Genomic DNA, 8,490 nt, shown 5'->3' with positions numbered 1-8,490 from the left:
GGGGTGGGGAAGGGGGCGGGGAGGCATGTGCCACGGTGAGTATGCAGAGGGCAGAACTTTCAGGAATCTCTTCTCTCCTCCCATCCTGGCTTCCGGGGATAGAAATCAGGTGTCCCTCAGGCTTCAAGAGTAAGGGATGTTCACACACTCTGGCCCCTACTGTCCGTCCCTGCACTCATTTTCCTTTAGCAACAGTGTTTTTTGAGCCTCTGTTCTGACAGGGGTCAAACTAAGCACTTTCACGTGTTTTAATGGCCCCGAGGGCAGGAAGCCCGAGGAGGTGCACGGGGCTCTCCTTTCTTTACTCCTCCCAGGTGATCTCATCCACACCCACAGGTTTAACTGCAGCCTGACTCCCAAGCCTTCTGACCTCCAGGATAAGTGCTACCCTACCTCCTTGCTGATTTTCAGCTTCTGGCCGCTCCTGGGAGCCTGAGACCACTAGAGAGACTTCTGTAAACTTGATCCTCTGCCCGGCTTCCCCACCTCTATTCACAGCACCCTTGTCCACCCAACATCCATGTCAGAACCTGGCCTCCTCTTCTCTTGGCCCCATCCCCTATACTTGTGACCATGACTAGTAAACGAGCTTGTTAAAGACCTCTGCTGGTCTGACTCTGCTTCTTGCACGTGGTACTCTGAATTCAGGTCCTCCCCGATTTTCTTTGGGGTACCATCCCAAGTTCAGCCAACTCTTATTCTCCCATCTTGAGCCCCGGGTTGGTTGCTAGGCAAAATCTTCAAACATAAAAGTCTGTTCAGGCATAGACTTCTGAGAACATGGCAAACTTCTCACTTCCTCCTCATCCTCCTGAGACAAAGGTCAGAAAGCTAGAGACAGAGGCCCACCGAGGACCCGTAAGACAAAACAGAACAAACAAACAACCCACCCCCCCAAGCTTCGTGGTAGAGGTACCCACATTTATTCACAGCAGAGGCAGGAGGATCTCTGTGAGTTTGCGGCCAGCCTGGCCTACAGATAGAGTTTCAGGACACACAAGGCTACACAGAGAAACCCTGCCTTGAAAAAAAATAAAAAATAAAACAACAAAACCAAACAAAAAACAACCCAACTGTCTAGAAGACACCAGGCTTTGGCTTCCCTTCCGGATTCCTTTGCCACCCTCACTGAGTCATGTGTGTGTATGTGTGTGTGTGTCTATCTTTTTGTATCTGTGCTTCTTCACCTTTAATAAAAATAATTTTCATCTGTTGACTGTTGCCATGTCTAAGGTTTCTTCCCTGCTCCCTCCCACCTATTTTAAAGGAGATTTTCCCCGCCTGCCTTTTAATTCTTTAACTGGCAGAGAAATGAACCCAATCCAGATCCCTGGGTGGTAACAGGTATGTGCTGGGACTTGAACTTGGGTCCTCCTGGAAGAATAACCAGCTCTCTTAACCGACAAGTCATATCTCCAGTCCAGGCCTTTTGTTTGTTTGCTTTTTAAGACAGACACACGTGCACATACAAGCTGATGTGATTACATTTTAATTATTTAATTAGCTTGTTTTTTCTATGTAGCCCTGGCTGTCCAGGAACTCAGTCTGTAGACCAGGCTGTCCTTAAACTCAGAGATCTGCCTGCCTCTATCTCCTGAGTGTGAGGATTAAAGTTGTTTGCAGTCACCACCTGGCATAATTACATTTTAATTTAAAATTTTTTTTAGAAATCAGTGGGCCCGGTGTGGTAGTACAGGCTTGTATCTCAGTATGTGAGACAATGATTATCCTAAATTATCCTAAATTCCAGGGCGGGGTCTGGATTATGTAGCAAGACTTTGCTTAAAACAACAAAACAAAACAAAACAACCCTTCTCTGAAGACACATGCCTGTGATCCCCAAACTCTGGAGGCAAAGGGAGACAAGTCTGGGTGAGTTTGAGGCCAGCCTCATCAGCATGTGAAGGGCTGCATAGTGAAACTCTGAGGGGGGAAAAAAGCCAAACAAACAAAACCCTAAGTAGTTAAATAAATCAGAACATCCTAAAAAAATTGAAAAAGAAAACATTCAAGGCCAGCCTGGTCTACTAAGCGAGTTCAGAACAGCCAAGGCTTTACAGAGAAACCCTGTAAAACAAAATGGGGGCTGGAGAGATGGCTCAGAGGTTAAGAGCACTAGCTACTCTTCCAGATGGTCCTGAGTTAGATTCCCAGCAATCACGTGGTGGCTCACAACCATCTATAATGAGATCTGGTGCCCTCTTCGGTACATGCACACAGAACATTGTATACATAATAAATAAATAAATCTTAAGAAAAGAAAAAGAAAATGGAAACATTCTGAGCTCTTCCAAACATGTCCTGGTACCTGTGGCCTGCCCTTCTCAGCCCCAGGCCTCCACACAATGATGCTTAGGAATGACTTTTCTCCGTTTTCACCATTTAATTCCTCCCAGGAAAGGCTGTCTGCTCACCCCTCTGCCCCTGACTCCCATCTTTTGCTTCCCCACCATACCCAGAGCTGAATCTTCCTTCAATGTTACATTATACAGTCTGCTGTGTCTCTCCCACCCAAATGTGAGGGTTTTTCAGGGCAAGCATGCTGGCTGCTTTTTTTTTTTTTTTTTTTTCTTCTTGCCTGCATTCTTTACTGTGCTTGTGTTGCCCGGCGCACAGGGTGGGTTAAACGCTTGATGAAGGAATATCTAATCTCCCGAGTTCTCTATCGTCCTTCGATTCAGCCTCCCTTCGGAAAAGCCTATTCAGGACTGTTTATGATGGGAGTTGGGATGTGCCATGCAAACCGGAACATTTTTCTCTCCCCTTTTCCTAGTCTCCCAGGATTCGCAGGAGCTACACCCTTGGCTCAGACGCAGGCACTTTTTTTCCTGCGGAGCGGAGCGAGCGTCAGCTGGCACGCAGCCCTCCCCTTCCTCCCGGGCTCCGTCTTCCCTCAGCACAAACCCTTTTTTCCTTTTTGGGTGTTCAGAGCTCCGAGAGCAGAGGGCTGAGTGGGAGGGAGGCAGCAGTGGGCTGTCTGCAGGGAGGCAGGGAGGGGGTGTGGGGGAGCCAAGATGTGGGTGGAAACGCTGCTATGGGGAACCTTTTGAGGGAGAAAGAAAATGTAGTTATTTTAGATGCATGTTGGGAGGGGTAGCAGGGATACGCTGGGGGGGGGACGACGACGACGACGACTGGATCTTCCTCCAGAGCGTTGGTGAGCGGAGGAGGTGGGGTAGGATGGGTTAGGTAGGTCTAATTGTTACTGAGGTTATCCCTCTGCCTCAGAGGAGAACTGTGCTGCCATGCCTGGCTTCAAGCAGTGGCTCTAAAACGCCCTTTCTGTGGCAGGAGCCCGGCCCACGGGTGGACACGTGGGTGAGTCGTAGCCATCTGCTCCTTGGCAGGGAAGTCCTGGCTTTCTCAGCCCCCTGGGCCCCCCATCTACAGGTAAGGACACATTCTCCTAGGTCCTTCGGGGACTCTGCTGCGTAGAGGAGGCCAGAAGCGTTCGTGACACACCGACACACCACCAGCCTCACTCACCACCCTGCCTACAGGGATTCTCTGCCCATCAAGATGAACCTCAAATAAAAACACGGCTCAGTGTGCCAAGCTGTGTCTCTGGGAGACCCCCAGCCACCCGCGAATGGGGCTGAGTCACTGTGTCACCCTCTTCCAGGCGCCCACGGAGGGTATGCTGAGAACCTCTTCCTCCCCCATAGTGTTGGCGCAACAGACCCTGCAGCGGGCAGGAGGGGACTCTGGCTTTCTTGCCAGTCTGTCGCAGCAGACCGTGGCTAGCCACACCACCAGCTCTGCCTCCCCTTTCCAGCCCAGGAAGTGCTTTCAGTGCCGTGGGGGAGGGGGTGCCCAGGGAGGAGAGACAGACAGCTCTCTCTGTGAGCTGGAGGTCAGCCTCAGCTAGGTAGCGATTTCCAGGCCAACCAAGGACCAACCCTGTGTGTGGTTGGGGGAGGGGGCAGCACCAAAGGGGGCCAGGAAAGGAGATCTAACAAGTTACCTTCTGGTCTGAAGCAGACTCAGTGTCTGCCCAGGATGAACATATGGTTCTCCTGAAGAAATACCATAGGGGGCTAAAAAGCTGTGAAGAGCACAGGCTGTTCTCCCGAAGGACCAGGGTTTGATTCCCAACATCCACAGGCAGCTCACAACCGGCTGATTCCAGTTCCAGGAGAGCTGACAACCCTCTTCTGGCTTCCACAGCCCTGTAGGCCCCAAACACCGGGTTCCAGGTACGTGGTATGCAGACATTCACCGCAGCAAAACACCCACACAAGTACAATAAGATTTTTTTTTAATTAAGGAAGAAGTTTACTGGGTGTTGTGGCACAGGGAGGCAGAGGCAGGCAGATGGCTGTGAGTTTGAGGCCGGCCTGGTCTACAAAGAGAGTCCAGGACAGCCAAGGTTTTTCTTAACAGAGAAATCAAATAACAAACAAAAAAGTGGAGTGTTTTCTGGCTGGAATGTGCGTTGGACACTCTAATCTCCTCTCATTCATTGATTCACTCATGTGGCTAACGCTCCCCAGGTCCCACCTTGTGCCCTTTCTTTGAGTACTAGTCCTGAAAGGATGTTGGAAAGCCACATCTTGTCCTTGCCTTTAAACAGTGAACGACCTATAGAGCAGAGTTCCAGACCTGTGCAATCAACGCCAGGAATGAGGGACAGAGTCCTGCTATTGTTCCTCCGTACGTGCAACCTTGTTCAGTCCAGCCTGAGACAGGCCTTTGCTATCTCACAGGAAGACAGCAGATGGACATCCTGAGGCAGCCTTGCTGTATCTACCCTCTTGTCTCCGCATCAGGTGTGCGTAGAGCCTGTCTGGCCAGCTATGGCAGAGGCAGGGAGATTTGGAGTACGGCCTGGCTGGTAGGTTATTTATTCCATCACTCAGCTCACAATACATTTCCAAACTTCCCTTGATTTGGCTAATTCAAGAGATTAAGGCCCAGATGTGATGGGGGGAGGGAGAGAGAGGGCTGCCGCCAAAGTGTCACAAACCCCTCATTTTGTAGCAGCTGATGGGAGACCATAATTGTCCAGATGGTGAGAGAGAGTGATCAGTCCTTTTTTTTATTTGAAAACCCAAGGGAGCTGAGACTTAATCAGGGAGCCTGGTGGGAGGGGCTCTCCCCGATGAATATGCAGGAGAGGAAGCTTCCAGCTTAGCCCTGGTCCATTCTAGCTAGAGCTTGATTCTGGAAGGCTCTGTGCTCAGCTTCTTTCCTTATGTCCTACACACACACACACACACACACACACACACACACACACACACACACACAGTCTGCTTAATATGTTTTTATGTGACACTTACCAAGGTAACATTCACCAGGATTGACCTCAGCTATTTGAACTCCTTATAAGGTTTGTTTCTGTATATTTTTATTTTGCCACCAAATGAGTGACCAAAATATCTCCTTCCAGAGGAGGAGGGCACAAGGGGCATGACTCTTTTTTGCCAGCTGACCCCTTCCTGGTTATGGTTTTTTTTTTTTTTTTTTTTTTTACTCTTATTGTTCTTTCCTCTCTCTCTCTCTAGATATCCCTGTAAGATTTGAAGTTGCTGTCAGTGTCTTCAGTCTGGAAGCTCTTTGCTTGTCCTCTTTAGAGCCTTGCTCCTACTAGTCTGTCCGTTCCTTCTCCATGCTCCTTTCTCCCTGCTCCACCTCCCCACCCCCAGTTCTGTCTCAGTCCTCTCCCACCTGAGTGTGCCACCACCACTAGGCTTTGTCTCATTTGACTGTCTTTCCCTCGAGAACAAACTCCACCTTTGGATCCCTGCGAGTGGGTAGGAATTCATTAGGTTCTTGTTGAAGCAGTGACTAGACGGGTTGAGGATGGAGGTCAGTCTGGAGTGCTAGTGCTTGTCCGGCCTATATTAAGCCCTGGGTTCAGTCCCTGGCACTCGTAAATCACTCATGGTGGCGCATGCCTGTAACCACAACACTCAGAAGGTAGAGGCAGGAAGATCAAGAGTTTAAGGTTAATCTTGGCTACAGACTGAGTTGAAGGCTAACTTTGGACACATGACAGTCTCTCCCCCAAACCCCCGCTTTTTTTTTTTTTTTTGGAGACAGGGTCTCCAGGAAGCTGGACGGCTCAGCAGTTTAGTCAGGTTTAGGAACTGAGGTCTGTTGGCTTAGAATGGCTGAGAGTCTTCGTGCCTGCAAGATGGCGGTGGCCTCAGGCCCACGGTCTGGAATCCAGTCAACAGCGTTCCAAGGAACGCAGCGGAAGGCTCTGGGTTGCTTGTACTTATGGAAACCTCTCTTTGGTGGGAGGCAATTCCTTCTAGAAATAAATAACGTCTTGCACTCTAAGCCAGAACCGTGCTGTGTGCCCCTTCGGATTGCATTGTGGTTTGGATATCTGGTGTGCTGCCCGAAGGCTCACGTGTTGAAGGCTTGGTCCCCAGCTGCTGCCATCGAGAGGGGACTGGATCGTCAGGAGCCTAACCGCTTTAATCAGTGGGTTTGTCTACCAATGAGTTCATATCGGATGGGCTAGCAAGACGCGGAGTAGAAGGAAGTGGCTCACTGGAGGCCAGGCCATCAAGTCTTTGTCTTGTCCCTAGACTCTACTCACTCCAATCTCTCTCTCTCTCCCTTTCTCTTTCTCCCTCCCCCTTCTCACTCCATCTCTCCCTCCCACCCCCTCCTTCCTCCTCACTAGCCACTCCATCCCTCCCCCTCCCCTATTTCTCTTCCCCGCCTCCATCTCCCCCCAGTCTCTTTCTGGTTCCATGAGGTATTTTCCTCTGCCATACCCTTCCACCACGCTGCCATGATGTTTCTGTTTTGTCACATACCTAACAACAATAGAGCCATCTGGTCACTGACTGAAACTTCTGAGCCAAAATAAATCTTCCCTCTTTTAAACTGATTTTTCTCGGTGACAGAGAGTGACTAACACAGATCAATTTCTGGCAAAGGGTACAGTAATTACCAGGATTGGAAAAGATCAGTTCTGATTCATCCTTGGCTCTGGGGGTTGTCCAACAAAAACAGTGTTCTTTTGATTGTTTTTCCCCCCTCTTTAAAAAAAAATCTATTTTGGGCAGGGCATAATGGTGTAAACCTTTAGTCCTAGCACTTAGCAAGCAGAGGCAGGCAGATCTCTATGGACCACAGGCTTTGGATACCCGGAAAGCTGCAGGCTCAGGTGGTTGTGAGCCGCCTAATGTGGGTTCTGGGAATTTTGAACTCTGTTCTCTGAACCAGAAGTATGAGGTTTTGTGGTTGTTTTGTTTTGTTTTGTTGTTTTTCAAGACAGGTTTCTCTGTGTAGCCCTGCCTGTCCTGAAACTTGCTCTGTAGACCAAGCTGACTTTTGAACTCACAGAGACCCTCCTGTCTCTGCCGCCCAAGTGCTGGGATTGAAGACATGTGCCACCACTGCCCTGCGAAAGTGTGAGTTCTGAACTGCTAAACCATCTCTCCAGCCTCTCTTGGTATCTTCTTTTGGGGTAGGACAGGTTTGGTTGTTTTGAGGTGGGGTTTCTTGTACGTGAAGCTGGCATCAAACTCATCCTTTAACTGGGGATGACCCTGGATTCCTTCTGCCCCCATCTTTCAAGTCCTGGGATGACAGGCGGGTGCCACTCCAGTTGATATTTCCTTCTTTTTTTCCCCTGAGGTCTGTAATCTAGGCTGGCCAGGAGCTCACTACATAGTCCAAGCTGACCCTTAAATTTGAGATGATCCTCCCACCTCAGTCTCTAGAGTGCTGGGATGACAACCATCACACTCTACAGAAGTGGGGTCCCAAAGGAAAGCAGAGGGGCTGTCCACGGCATGGGCGATTGATGGCATTTCCACTGAGTTAGTAGAAGTTTTCTCGGGACTGCTTTCTTGAGCACTTCTGAGGTGCTTCTCACAGCTTCATGGTGAAGTGTCCCACGCTGGTACAGTCCCTAAAGACCCCACAGTTAATAATAATGCTCTTAGTGGGCTGGAGAGATGGCTCAGAGGTTAAGAATGCTGGTTGCCCTTCCAGAGATCTTGAGTTCAGTTCCGGACAACCACATGGCGGCTCACAACCATCTATAATGAGATCTGGTGCCCCCTTCTGACATGCAGGCAGACAGTGTAAAATAAATAAATAAACAAACAAACAAACAAATAAATAATACTCTTAGTTTGGCTGTGATAAAACACCATGACCAAGGGTACTATAGAAGAAAGGGCTTGTTTTGGGCTTATGGTTAAAAGGGGGGGAGGAAGAAAGAGGAGAGGGACAGGGAAGAGGAGGGAAATAAGAAGGGGGAAGGAGAGGGAAGGGGAAGGTGAAGGGGAGGAGGAGGAAGAGGGAAAGGGGAGGGAGAAGGGAAGGGGAGGAGCCTTCCCCTAGCCCCTTGCCTGGCTGCACACACTTGTGTGGGTTCTTCTCTGCACACACAGGTCAGTGCCAGCAGAGCAGGATGGATCTGGCATTTCCTCTTTAACTCAGCCTCCAAAGCTGTGTCCGGTGGCATAAGCTCGTGTCTCTTTCGATCTAGAAGCATCTTTTCCAATGTTTTAAAAA

General features: G+C 49.6%; 1 long non-coding RNA gene across 3 annotated transcripts; it reads left to right on the top strand.

The window, feature by feature from the left end:
• The first annotated feature begins 2,903 nt into the window (after positions 1 to 2,903).
• On the top strand, positions 2,904 to 8,142 carry LOC132655124 (uncharacterized). Of its 3 annotated transcripts, XR_009592764.1 has the most exons (6): positions 2,904 to 3,189; positions 3,292 to 3,390; positions 3,501 to 3,635; positions 4,105 to 4,196; positions 4,707 to 4,834; positions 5,508 to 8,142. It is a non-coding gene; the product is annotated as an uncharacterized LOC132655124 (long non-coding RNA). The 3 variants fall into 3 exon arrangements; XR_009592762.1 differs by lacking the exon at positions 3,501 to 3,635 and having other exon boundaries at positions 2,904 to 3,157; XR_009592763.1 differs by having other exon boundaries at positions 2,904 to 3,157; positions 3,292 to 3,635.
• Positions 8,143 to 8,490: the final 348 nt, after the last annotated feature.

The sequence above is a fragment of the Meriones unguiculatus genome, chromosome 7 (genome assembly GCF_030254825.1).
Source record: "Meriones unguiculatus strain TT.TT164.6M chromosome 7, Bangor_MerUng_6.1, whole genome shotgun sequence".
Lineage (NCBI taxonomy): Eukaryota > Metazoa > Chordata > Mammalia > Rodentia > Muridae > Meriones > Meriones unguiculatus.
Note: the sequence above shows the minus strand (reverse complement) of the source record. Positions and strands in the feature narration are given on the sequence as shown.